Source organism: Misgurnus anguillicaudatus, chromosome 23 (assembly GCF_027580225.2).
Source record: "Misgurnus anguillicaudatus chromosome 23, ASM2758022v2, whole genome shotgun sequence".
Taxonomy (NCBI): domain Eukaryota; kingdom Metazoa; phylum Chordata; class Actinopteri; order Cypriniformes; family Cobitidae; genus Misgurnus; species Misgurnus anguillicaudatus.
Window position 1 is genome coordinate 23005041 of NC_073359.2, and position 12359 is coordinate 23017399.

At 38.6% G+C, this 12359-nt stretch overlaps 1 long non-coding RNA gene across 1 annotated transcript; it reads left to right on the forward strand.

Moving 5' to 3' along the window:
- The first annotated feature begins 1245 nt into the window (after positions 1-1245).
- LOC129453849 (uncharacterized) lies at positions 1246-6306 on the forward strand. The gene is made up of 4 exons (XR_012365790.1): positions 1246-1374; positions 1931-1998; positions 4084-4757; positions 5181-6306. It is a non-coding gene; the product is annotated as an uncharacterized lncRNA (long non-coding RNA).
- Positions 6307-12359: the final 6053 nt, after the last annotated feature.

Sequence of the window (12359 nt, forward strand, 5' to 3'; positions counted from 1 at the left end):
TGTGCATTATAAAGTATGCACTGGTGCCAATTACATGGGATTAAAATGCCCACCCAGTTAGTATATACTGGGGCTGTGGCTGTTTCAAGTACTGACTTGAAAATACAATTCAATAAAATGGAATAAAATGCACCCACCGATGTAAATATCTTACAAGTTGGAACTGGTGAAAATTAGCTGAGATACAGACAGACCATCATAACTAGACAAGAGCAAGTACAGAGAGGAGCAAATGAAGAGTTTGGTTCCAAAACGCAATAAATCCATTTTGACAAATTTTGGTAAAAACGTGTTTTCTATACCAAGAAAGTGACAAGATGAAAACAACTATTTTCTGTTACAAACTTTCACACAGCATCTTTAGGTTATAAAAACATAAAAAATTCAAATCCATAAGTTGATTTTCAAAGATTTATTATAAAAACGGATTATTTTTTCCACAAAATGCAATAAATCCATGACAAGTTTTTATTCAAAATGCTATAAATCTATTGAATCAATAGCCTATATAAATGTGCATTCATCTTTGCCATGTTATATTCATTTAGTTGACTAGTTGTACACACTAATTAAAAATATAAACATTAATGTTATTAATCAAAACACTTACTTTGTCATATTAAGAACCCTGTCATTGCGGTTACTTGACGTCTTCGCTTAACGTCTTTCACAGCGATCGACTGTAAAATGTTTTTGGTCCTGCTCGATTTTCGTTGACTTTGAGTAAAATTATGGAAAGTTTTTCATAAGATCCTCTGGGGTCAATGTGTTAGCATGAGAAGCTTGATGCTGTCGGGAGAACAAGCACCCGTCTCCCAAGTGCCTCTCAGGGAAATTGTTAGATGCTGATGGCTTACGTTTCTTTCCCATCACAGAAAACCATCACAGGTTTAGCGATGCAATTAAAGTATTATTTTGTTTTGTTTGTTGATCACGTAGTACAAAGTAGATGAGGAAAACCAGGACTCCGTGTACTACGCGCGTCCGCCATTGCTTGTTTACATTGCGTGAACGGTGGGCTGTAATATCAGAAATGGAGTTATTGCGTTCTGTAAAAAAGTGGGAGTGGCGTTTGTCGCATTTTGGGAAAAAAGGGAGAAAAGATGACAGAATAACACGGCGGATATTGGATTTTGCGTAAAATTAAGAATTTACTTTTAACTACTGACCTGATATAATACTGATTTTGGCAGTAACTCATTTTTTTCAAAAATGGCGTTTATTGCGTTTTGGAACCAAACTCTTCAAATGCAGTATGAGAAAAAGTGTAAGTTATTAAACAATTAACAGTTCATAAGGGAAATTGCTGCACACGTAAACAGTTGTGTGGACTGATAGGAATCTGTTCAAATCACAACAGCAAATACAGCCCAGGTGAGTTTATAAATCATTGTCTCCATTGCAATGCATAAGGTTGTAATCTCTTTTAAGAAACTTGTCACAGATGACTAATGTATTGTCTAATGTAGACGTCTATAATTGTTAATGTGTTATTTGTTTATGTTTATTATTCTAAATCCTTATTTCTAATAAATTATATAAATAGAGCTTTGTTTAGGTCATTTAATAGATATGCCATCTTATTTGTTTTGGTTTTAAATGTCAAATTTTGTTGCAACATCAGGAATTATTATATGAAGAGTTTCGTTGCAAAACGAGATAAATCCATTTTTTTACATTTTTGTCAAAACATGTTTATTATTATGTTATCATGTTATTATTTTGTTTCATGGTGCTACTTAGCTGTGTTTTTAAGTTATGAAGGTTTAAATCAAAACAAACCAACTGCATTTGCATTGAAATTAATTGGAATGCACAACCAAAAAACGAGATTTCTGAACAATTAAAAAAAATGGTGGTTATTTCGTTTTGCAACAAAACTCTTCATATGTATGTGTATATATACTTTATCTCTGTAATTTCTCTTTAGATACTCCCAGACGGGACTTAAAGCTTTCCAAAGGTATTGACTGAAGTCCTGTCTGATCTGCACAACAGGTTAGTGGGACACTACACACTTTTGATTTAATCTCAGATTGATATTTGTCCTCCATGTGGACACTTTACACCTCATAGTAGTTTCTTATAATATATTTTTTTATAACAGATATGTTTCTTGCAGACAGTAATACACATATTAAACATAAATAACTGTGATTTTCAGAGGTGTCCTTTATCAAAATAAACCAAAATTTTTACTACAGAAACCATTTTTGTAAAAATAATAGGTATTGAAAATGCTATTAATCCTACAGAAAACATGGTTACTACTGTATGTATTTAAAAATATATTTATGCTTTTGGACAAAACTGACGAGAAATTTTTTGATTGTGTATCCATGCTCTCCATATTAAATCTGTGCTGCCTAACAACCCCATTCAATTGGCTTGGTGGCAAAAAAAGATTTGTTAAAGTTAAAAACAAAGTAAAATGTTTCTGCTCTCTGACCATTTTATTGTACAGTGGTGTGACTCAAGTAATGTTTCGAGTACTGACTTGAAAATAAAATGCAAGGTACATGTAAATATTTGACATGTTGGAACTGGTGTATGAGTTTACAGACAGACCATCATAACTAGACAAGAGCAAGTCATTTTTTCCTCACCGCCCATGTTTTTTTTTTAATTAGGGCCCAAGCGCTGAAAGTGTGAAGGGCCCTGTTGTTTTTATTCGGATTCTTTTTTAAATAGATGAAGGCATTTTGACACACTTATGCTGAGTTTACACCAAACGCGTTTTGGGCGTCAAAATCGCGTCTACCGCGCCTAGTTTGCCGCTTGAACACTTTGAATGCATTCGCGGAAAAAGCAAGCATTTGACGCGCATCCGAGGCAAAATCCACTTCTTGTGGGAGGGGCAACTGCTGTGCGAGTGTCTGTTTGCAAGATGACTGATGTTGATTGTGCCTTTATCGAGACAGTTACCAGTTTGTATTTGGTAACCTTACTACAAGGGGAAAATAAATGGCACGGGTCGATAAACGTCACGTGACTCAAAAGTGAAGTGTGTATTACAACTTACCAGGTTGCCCAATGTCCTCACTGACAGTCTTCCAAGCGAGGTCCTTTTTATTCCTGTCTCCTCCATAGAAATAAGAACTTGTGTTGTATAGCTCCGGATGACTACGCACGGACAATATTAAGCCTTGGTTGAATGAGTGACTCCGGGCGGGCCACCACAGCAGCAGGCAGGTTCCTGATTGGTTAACACGGCGCGAAATTCTGCCAGTTCAAATTTTTCAACTCGGGTGTCAGCCGCAAATTCGCGTGAACCGCAAAATGCACAAAAGCACCATTCGCGCGTACCACGCACAACGCTCAATTCGCACCTTTGACGCTCCGCGCCAAACTCCTCTTCCGCACCGCGTCAACACGTCTGCACATTGACTTAACATTGAAATCACTCGCCCTTCACGCCTCTACCGCGGTTGGTGTAAACGCAGCATTAAACCTGTTAAAAAACTAGTATTTTGGCACACACATCAGAGTCATCAGGCACCTGGCAACGGCTGGCACCCGAGCATGGCATGAGGACTCCGTAGTGTAATATCATGCGCATCTCATCAGTAAAGCCGATTCCTTGATTAGAAGTAAATCGATATCAGCTGCTTTCAGATGGAGTGCCATTTACTACACAAAGCTGTCGGGGCAATTTCGCATTAATTATTGCGGACATATTGCCTGTGATGTGTATGTGATATTGCCCAGCTTGTCAATGAACTATGCATTTGTGTAGTAAATGCCGCTCTATCTGAATAGCAGGTGGTGGCGATTTACTACTAATCAACGAAACCGGCTTTACTGACGAGATGATATCGCATGTGAATTATTGCGCATCCCTAACAATAACTCTACAATAATAACATATACAACTTATTTAATGTCATGCTTTGTTTTATAATGTCATCTCATCGGCAAGTAAAACATGAAATAATTGACATGTGGAGGTGTGGCTTTAGAGAGATACAGATTCAACATATTTAGCATCCCAATTATTTTATTGATATTAATAGTAATTATTATCTTCTGTGTATTGATGGGTATCTTACCATTTGACCACCATATAAATATTCTCTTGACCAGGCAACAAACGTCAAGAAAGAGAAGCACCCAAAGCATCCTTATACCAAGATCAGAAGATGTTATCACAACATTTTTTTAAATTTTTGATTGCATCTGCTGCTTCCAAATCTCTACCACTGAGTCTTTTGTTAATTGGGATGGAGGAATTAGTTGAAGAAAACTTTTTATGCCCATGCAGTCCTAGCATTAATAAACGTCTAATGGCATCCATCTTCATTGGACCTTTGCTTTTTACATTTGCTCTGATGTATATCCTGTTAAGGCCGTTTAAACGTAGATACTCTAGGGAAGAGGATACCCGTCGTTCTGCAGGATCAAATGAAGTCGTGGATACTCATCGTTCTGCAGGATCAAATGAAGCAGTGAATACTCCTCTTTCTGCAGGATCAAATGCATCAGAGGATACTTGTTTTTGTGCAGGACCAAATGAACCAGAGGATACTCGTCGTTCAGCGGGATCAAACGATGCCAGAGATCTCAAAGCTTTTTCACATTGTCTAATTCCTTCAGCTTGGTGGATCATCGTTTTGTTCCTTGATGGTGATTATCTGGCTTGTGGCTCAACAGAGTGGGAAGGAAGTTATGTTTTTGATAGTGACCTAAACAGAAAGTGGTGTCAAACTAATGACAGTCTACTACGACATGACTATCGGGTGTTTATTGGGGAATCTCAGGTAAATGTCACATATGGTAAGAAATGGTCTTGCTGTTAGTTATAATTTGAGCAAAGAAAGTCATCTACATGTACCCAAACATATAGAAAAAGTACATTTGTGAAATAAACGTATTAATAAATATAAATGTATGAAAAAATATCTGTCCAAAAACTTTTGACTACTATACTGTAAAAAGTAAAAGTTTGATTAAAATTTCTTCCATTTGTAATTTTTTTTCACCTTCAATTTTTCATTTATAGTTCGAAAAGTTAAGTTGATTAAAACTCAAATACTTTAAGTGTTACGAATTGAAGTGAGTGTATTATATGTTGACTTATACCAACCCCAAACCTTATTAAGTTGTAACTCTTTTGATGTATTTTTATCATTTATATTTAACTAATTATGTGTTATAATTTGTTCTGTGTTTGTTTGTTTCAGTTCTATGGATATGTGATGCTTGCTGTTTTCAGTGTCTTGATCCTAATCATAGTGGTAATTTATGACCACAGGACACCCCCACATCAAGAGATACAGGGGGACCACCAAGGCGAGATGCATGATGGGGTTAGGCTTCAAATGTTTTCTTTTGACAAGGCCAACATCTCCATTAACACAAAAAGACAAAAGAAAAAAACCTGAATCAACTAATTTACAGAGCCTGAGTTAGAACAACTTCCTGTTTCATTGCGAAACACAGAAATTTGGCAGGCAACCACGGACACACCCTAAATCGAAACGTCAAGATCTCTACAATTAGCATCGCAAAGGCCTTTACATGACACAGACCAAATATGGTGATGATCTGATTCAATTTCTAGGAGGAGTTTGTTAAAGTACGAACCCCAAAAATGGCAAAATTTGCACTCAAATTACAGAGAAAATTGAAAATGGCTGACTTCCTGTGTGATTTACAGCCTGGCTCCAAGAGACTTTTTTGTAGGTCTTGGAGTGATACATGATCCTACTGCATTTCGTATCTGTATGTTTAATGTAGCGGGGGGTTGCTCTCTTGAATTTTTGTAGGTGGCGCTATAGAGCCACTTTTACACCCAGTTCTGAAGCCTATTTCAAATTAAAAAACTGCCACATTTGACAGGTGTGCAACGTTTCATGACTTTTTGAGCTTGTTTAGGCTGTCAAAAATGTGATTCATTTAGCGATACTTTGCAAGGTCGCCACGGACAAGCCCTTTAATGAAAAGTCAAGGTCGTCGCTATTTATAATCACAAAAAGGTCTTGAGATTACACTGGTGAAATATGATGTTGATATGGTTAAATCTCTAAGAGCAGTAAGTCACATAATAAAATATGGTATTTCCTGCTGCCTCTAGGTGGCGCTATGACTGTTACTGAATTATGCCATGTTGATGTGTTCAGACCAGACCCCTTATCAAACGTGTGAAGTCTGAGGCAGACTGAATTACAACAGCTTCCTGTTTCATGGCGAAACATCACACTTTGCCAGGCTGCCACGGACACGCTCTTCAACGAAAAGTCAAGATCTTTGCTATTTATCATTGCAAAGGGCTTAAGATCAGTATGACCAAATATAATGATGATTTGATTAAATCTCTAAGAGCAGTAAATCACAGCATAAAACATGGCATTTCCTGCTACCTCTAGGTGGCGATATGATTGAAGCTGAATATTGGCATTGAAATGTGTTACGACCAGCTCGTTTAAAGCCGTAACACAAAAGAGGAATCACACAAACCATATAATTAATGTGAATTTTATTACATTAAAACATATGCCACAACCAATAATAATAAACAAATGTCTAGGGAAAAATAAAATAATACAAATTACCAAAACAAAATCTGGACGCTACATGTGAAAGAAAACCATAAGAATGAGCCACTCGAGAGGAAAACTTCCCCCAAGAGTGCCTGCCTCCAAATCAAACACGGAACTTTTATATTCTCTTGGCTAACTATCAATTAGCATGGGCAAAGCCAATCAGGAACTCCCATGATCTGCACCCATGGAATCAGGAAGTAACTCAGGGTCGTCACACCTCCCACTCGAAAAGGAAGTTCTCCCAGAGAACTGACAAAGGGAAAACAAAATTACCAAAACAATACCACCATTTAAATGTGAATGTACAATAACTTTAATACTCATCTCTATGAATCTAACTCCATGTCACCTCCGGAATCCTGGGCCCTAGGACATTGAGGAGAAAAGGAGAAAGAAGAAAGAGAAGAACAGAGAAAAAGACCAGACTCTAACGGTACACGTTACATTCGGGAAAGAGCATCAGCAATGATGTTTTCCTTGCCGCGTATGTGTTTAATCTGTAAGTGGAAAGGTTGTAGAATAAGGCTCCACCTCATAATTCTTTGATTTTTGCCTCGCATTCGATCTAAGAAAGTCAACGGATTATGGTCCGTATATACAATAATGGGACCACAGATAGAGCTCAGATAGACCTCAAAATGCTGAACGGCTAAGACAAGGGCTAATGCCTCTTTTTCCACTGTAGAGTAGACGTGCTGGTGACGATTGAACTTTTTTGAAAAATATGGATGTTCAACTCCGTTACAATCTTCCTGCAGAAGAACAGCACCAGCCTCATAAGCACTAGCATCAACGGCGAGTAAAAACCGCTTCTCAAAATTAGGGGTAACTAGCACGGGAGCATTTGCCAATAAAGATTTCGCATTCTCAAAAGAACACTGACATTTCTCAGACCATTGAAATGGTCTCTTTGGGCTTAACAGGTCAGTCAGAGGGGCAACTACACTCGCAAAATTGTGACAAAAACCTCTATAGTAACCCACCATCCCAAGGAATCGTCGTAACTCACGACGGGTAGTTGGTTTGGGGAAACCGCAAATCGCATTCACTTTAGCATGAATCGGTTTCACACAACCCCGGCCAACCACCTTACCTAGATATGTCACAGTTGCCTTTCCGAATTCACACTTGGCAAGGTTTATGGTCAAGTTGGCTTTAGCCAGACGCACAAAAAGCTCTCTAATTTGATCAAGATGTTCAGACCAAGTGGAACTATAGAGAACAACATCATCCAGGTAGGCCTCACAACCAGTCATCCCAGACAACACATGATTTACCAATCGCTGGAACGTAGCCGGAGCATTTCGGACCCCAAAAGGCATAACGGTATACTGCAGGAAACTATCAGGGGTGACAAAAGCAGATAGTTCTTTAGCACGAGATGTCAATGGCACCTGCCAGTAACCTTTTAGGAGGTCAAATTTGCTAACAAATTGTGCGGAACCAACCCGGTCAACACAATCATCAATTCTTGGTAGGGGATAACAATCAGGTTTTGTTAAAGAATTGAGTTTCCTGTAGTCGGTGCAAAAACGATACGAATTATCAGATTTACTCACTAAAATACATGGAGAACTCCAAGAACTAAAACTAGGTTCTGCCAAGTTATGATCAAGTAAATAGTTCACCTCTTTCTGAAGTAACTTCCTTTTTATAGGATTTACACGATATGCATGTTGTTTCACTGGCTGTGCCATACCCACATCAATGTCGTGCTCAATTACAGACGTTCGCGTAGGAACATCAGAGAAGAGGGTTGGAAATGAGCTTACCAACTCTATTATATTGGTCCTCTCTGACTCAGACAAGTGAGACAGATGGTGAGCAAAATTAACAAGAACTTCAGAGTTATTTAATCGCCCTTCCACTTCTCCTCGAGAAGGACCCTTAAATTCCTCTAAATGGTCATCCACCTCTACAGATGCTTCTGAAACACTTTCAGTTACAGTCATAACATCAACAGGCAAAGAAGGTACTGGGGTCACATAAGATTTAAGTAGGTTAACATGACAGACCTGTATTTTCTTTCGACGATCGGGGGTACTTAATAAATAGTTGTTATTCGGAAGACACTTCGCAATTGTATAAGGTCCAGCAAATCGAGCCTTGAAGGGACTAGTCAAGACAGGTAACAACGCCAGCACTTGATCACCTACTTGAAACTGTCTGGACTTAACGTTGCGATCAAACAACCGTTTCATCTTTCCCTGAGACTTGGCTAGGTTTCTTAGAGCAATAGCTCTAGCTTCATAAAGTCGATAACGGAAACTACTCACGTAGTCTAGAACATTCTCAGACGGGTCAAAATTCGTCCACTCATCTGCCAAGACAGCAGTAGGTCCCCTAACAGTGTGTCCAAATACTAACTCATTAGGGCTAAAACCTATGCTCTCTTGTACAACCTCACGAATAGCTAACAGCATCCAAGGAAGTCCTTCCTCCCAGTCACAGTCGAGTTCAACACAGTACGACCTCAAAAGTGACTTAAGTGTTTGATGGAACCTTTCTAGACCTCCTTGGCTTTGAGGGTGATAAGCACTTGAGATATTATGTTTAACTTCAAGTTGTCGCATGACCTTGGAGAAGTTTCGGGACATAAAATTTGAACCCTGATCAGATTGAATAGTTTTTGGAATACCGAAAATAGACATGAAACTTGTTAAAGCCTTTAAAATGGCTTTGGTAGTAATTGATCTAAGGGGGTAAGCTGCCGGGTAACGTGTAGTCTGACACATTATGGTGAGTAAATAAGCATGTCCAGCCTTAGATCGTGGTAAAGGGCCAACGCAATCAATAGTCAAATGTGCAAAAGGAGTGGAACATGCAGCAATAGGCTGTAAAGGAGCAACTGGAACTTTTTGATTCGGCTTTCCAGTCATTTGACAAGTATGGCAAGATCGTAGAAAGTTAATCACATCTCGTTTACATCTAGGCCAATAAAATCTCCTTAACACCCTATCATAAGTTTTTCGTACCCCCATATGCCCAGCTACGCCCTGATGCGAAAGCTGTACGAGGTCTTGACGAAACTTAAGTGGAACCACAATTTGGATTCTGGGATCGAGTGAAAAATCAGAGCTCATAGGCTGTTGTCTACAAAGCAATACATTTTGGAGAAAATAGAAAGGATATGAAGTTTTGTCTCCAACTTCATGAGCTAAAGAAAACAATTCCTGAAGAGTATCATCCGCCTGCTGTGCTTTAATAAGGTCATCTCGAGTCATACTATAAAGCGGAGATAAAGAACAAGTGTTAACATGGTCACAGAGAAATGGGCTTTCTGGCTTTAAATTAACCTCATCTACAACATGTGACTCATTTACAGGGATCACATTTTCCACATCTGTACACACAGTACTAGGTTCCAACTGAGAGGAGTTTCCTGAAACCAGAAAAGTATCAGAAAGAATATTTTCAGTTTCATCTGGCACACATTTCTTAGCCATTGCTCGAGTTATGGCACATGCAGGGTATAAATCAGGACAGTCAGAAGATCCACTTAACTTCTCAACAGTAGACATCACTATAGGTGGAACACCCCCATCTGACTTTTCCCAAACATTTCCCCCGGCTAGATCATTACCGAGTATGAAAGTGACACCAGGGACAGGAAGCATAGCACGAACTCCAACGACCACATCACCTGACACAAGTTTAGAATTAAGATGAATGCAGTGTAGAGGAACTTCTGTAAACCCCATCTCAAGCCCTCTGACCAGTACATTTGTTCCTGTAGCAGTACGTTCAGACAAGGGCAAAAGTCCTTCCAAAAGAAAAGATTGCCCTGCCCCTGTGTCACGGAGGATACGTACAGGCACCGCCTCATCGGAGTTAGGCAAAGCAACAGTCCCTTCAGTAAGAAAAGGTGCAAAATCAGCATTAATTTTAACAGTCTCCATCTCAGTAACATCCACTTGTTTAATATGCTCGTTACATTGAACAGTAGTATGCTTCACATTTGATGTAGAAATTAAACCAACCGGCTTTATCCCTTTCTCTTTCTTTTTAAGAGCAACACAGTCTGAAATTTTATGTCCTGGTTTCCTACAATAAAAGCAAACCATCTCACCTTTCGTACGTGTACCTGAGATATTATCAGCAACATTTGGGGCACCATTCTGACGTACAACCATCTTTTTACTTTTAACAGCAACATTGAACTTAGGCCTGCTCAAATCAACAGAAAGCTGATGAGTAAGAACAAATTCATCCGCCATAAGAGCAGCATCTGACATTTTGCTTACTTTGTGTTCATTAAGATACATCGCGACAGCATTTGGAACACAGTTTTTAAACTCTTCTAAAAGAATCAGTTCTCTAAGCTGTTCCTTAGTGGTTACTTTTACTGAGGTACACCAGCGGTCAAACAAATTTTCTTTCTCTCTAGCAAACTCAAGATATGTACATTTTTCAGCCTTTTTAAGTCACATGCATTAAATGTTAAAATGTTGCATTATTGGAAAAAGAAGTTTCTAGAAATTTCACATATAATTATAACTAACATTAATGCTTGCAAGATTAATGTTTTTTATGCTTCTGTTCTGTATATTATAAAGCTCAGATATGCGTCTGACATGTTTTCTTAAATAAGAATTTTTTAATGATTCAGATTTGTTTTTGTATATGTAGATGAAGAAGCAGTTGTATTAAATAAATAAAAAAAGAATAATGCCATTGAGTAGTTTGGTTAAGAAACATTTTTCAAAAATCAATTAATATCAATCAAACTGCAGTTGTTGTTTTTTATTTAAGCCTCGTAACAAAAAAAAATACAGCTAAGTAGCACAATTAAACACATAACATAATTATAAACATGTTTTGACCAAAAAAAAGAAAAACTGAGTTATCTTGTTTTGGAACCAAGCTCTTCATTTGTTTATGTATAAAAAATGTGATTTCGGCCATGATTATTCAATCTTTCTATAAATGTCTGAACTACTGTCTGGTTAGTGATGCACAACAGGTTAGTTTTTTACTAGAGATTAATTCATTCCCATGTAATAGTTTTGTTTATAGGAAACTGGATATGATCCCATAGCTGTTAGGAACGACACAACTCAAGAATCCCAATGCAGAGGGTTTTTAATGAAACACTGTATCAGTAGGGTATGTATAATAGAAAAACACTCAATGTCTTCATGTAATGGATGTGTGTATGTATGTATGTAAATGCAAAACACTCTAAGTGGGAAACACAGCAGGGCGGTAGGACATCCACTTTCCGTAAACACTCAACGATATCTTCACAGGGCACAGAGAGAGGTTCCTGGCGGGACAATGAGAGAGAGAGGCGGTCAGATACTTCAGCAGAGTCCGTGCTGGACAGCGCACTGTAGCAGTCCGAGTAAAGCGCAGAATTACGCGCCCGAGAGCGCACTGCGGCTGGACAGCGCAAGGTGTAGAGCAGCGCTCGGAGATTCCACAGACAGAGTGTTCACAGAGGATAGACGGTTGACACACCAATCGGGAGAGACTGTCGGCAGGACGGGAAAAATCTGAAGAAGCAAAGGCAGCAGAGAGCTCGGTGAATAATCCAATAAACGAGAAACAGAAACTTGACACAACAGGACTAGAACTAGACAAGCTAGCGGGCAGGTACATACAAAGACGAACTTGCAAAGAACAAAGGAAACGAGGGGAATTTAAATCAAACCGGATTGGACAATAATAAGAATCAGGTGCGGGACGCAGGTGAGAGAAGTCAGAGGTAATGAGATCACCAGGTGGAAGACGCGCACGTGTGGAGCTGTCAAAACAAAAACACAACACATAGTGAAACAAAGACAAAGCAGCCAATAAGACCGAAATCATAACAGG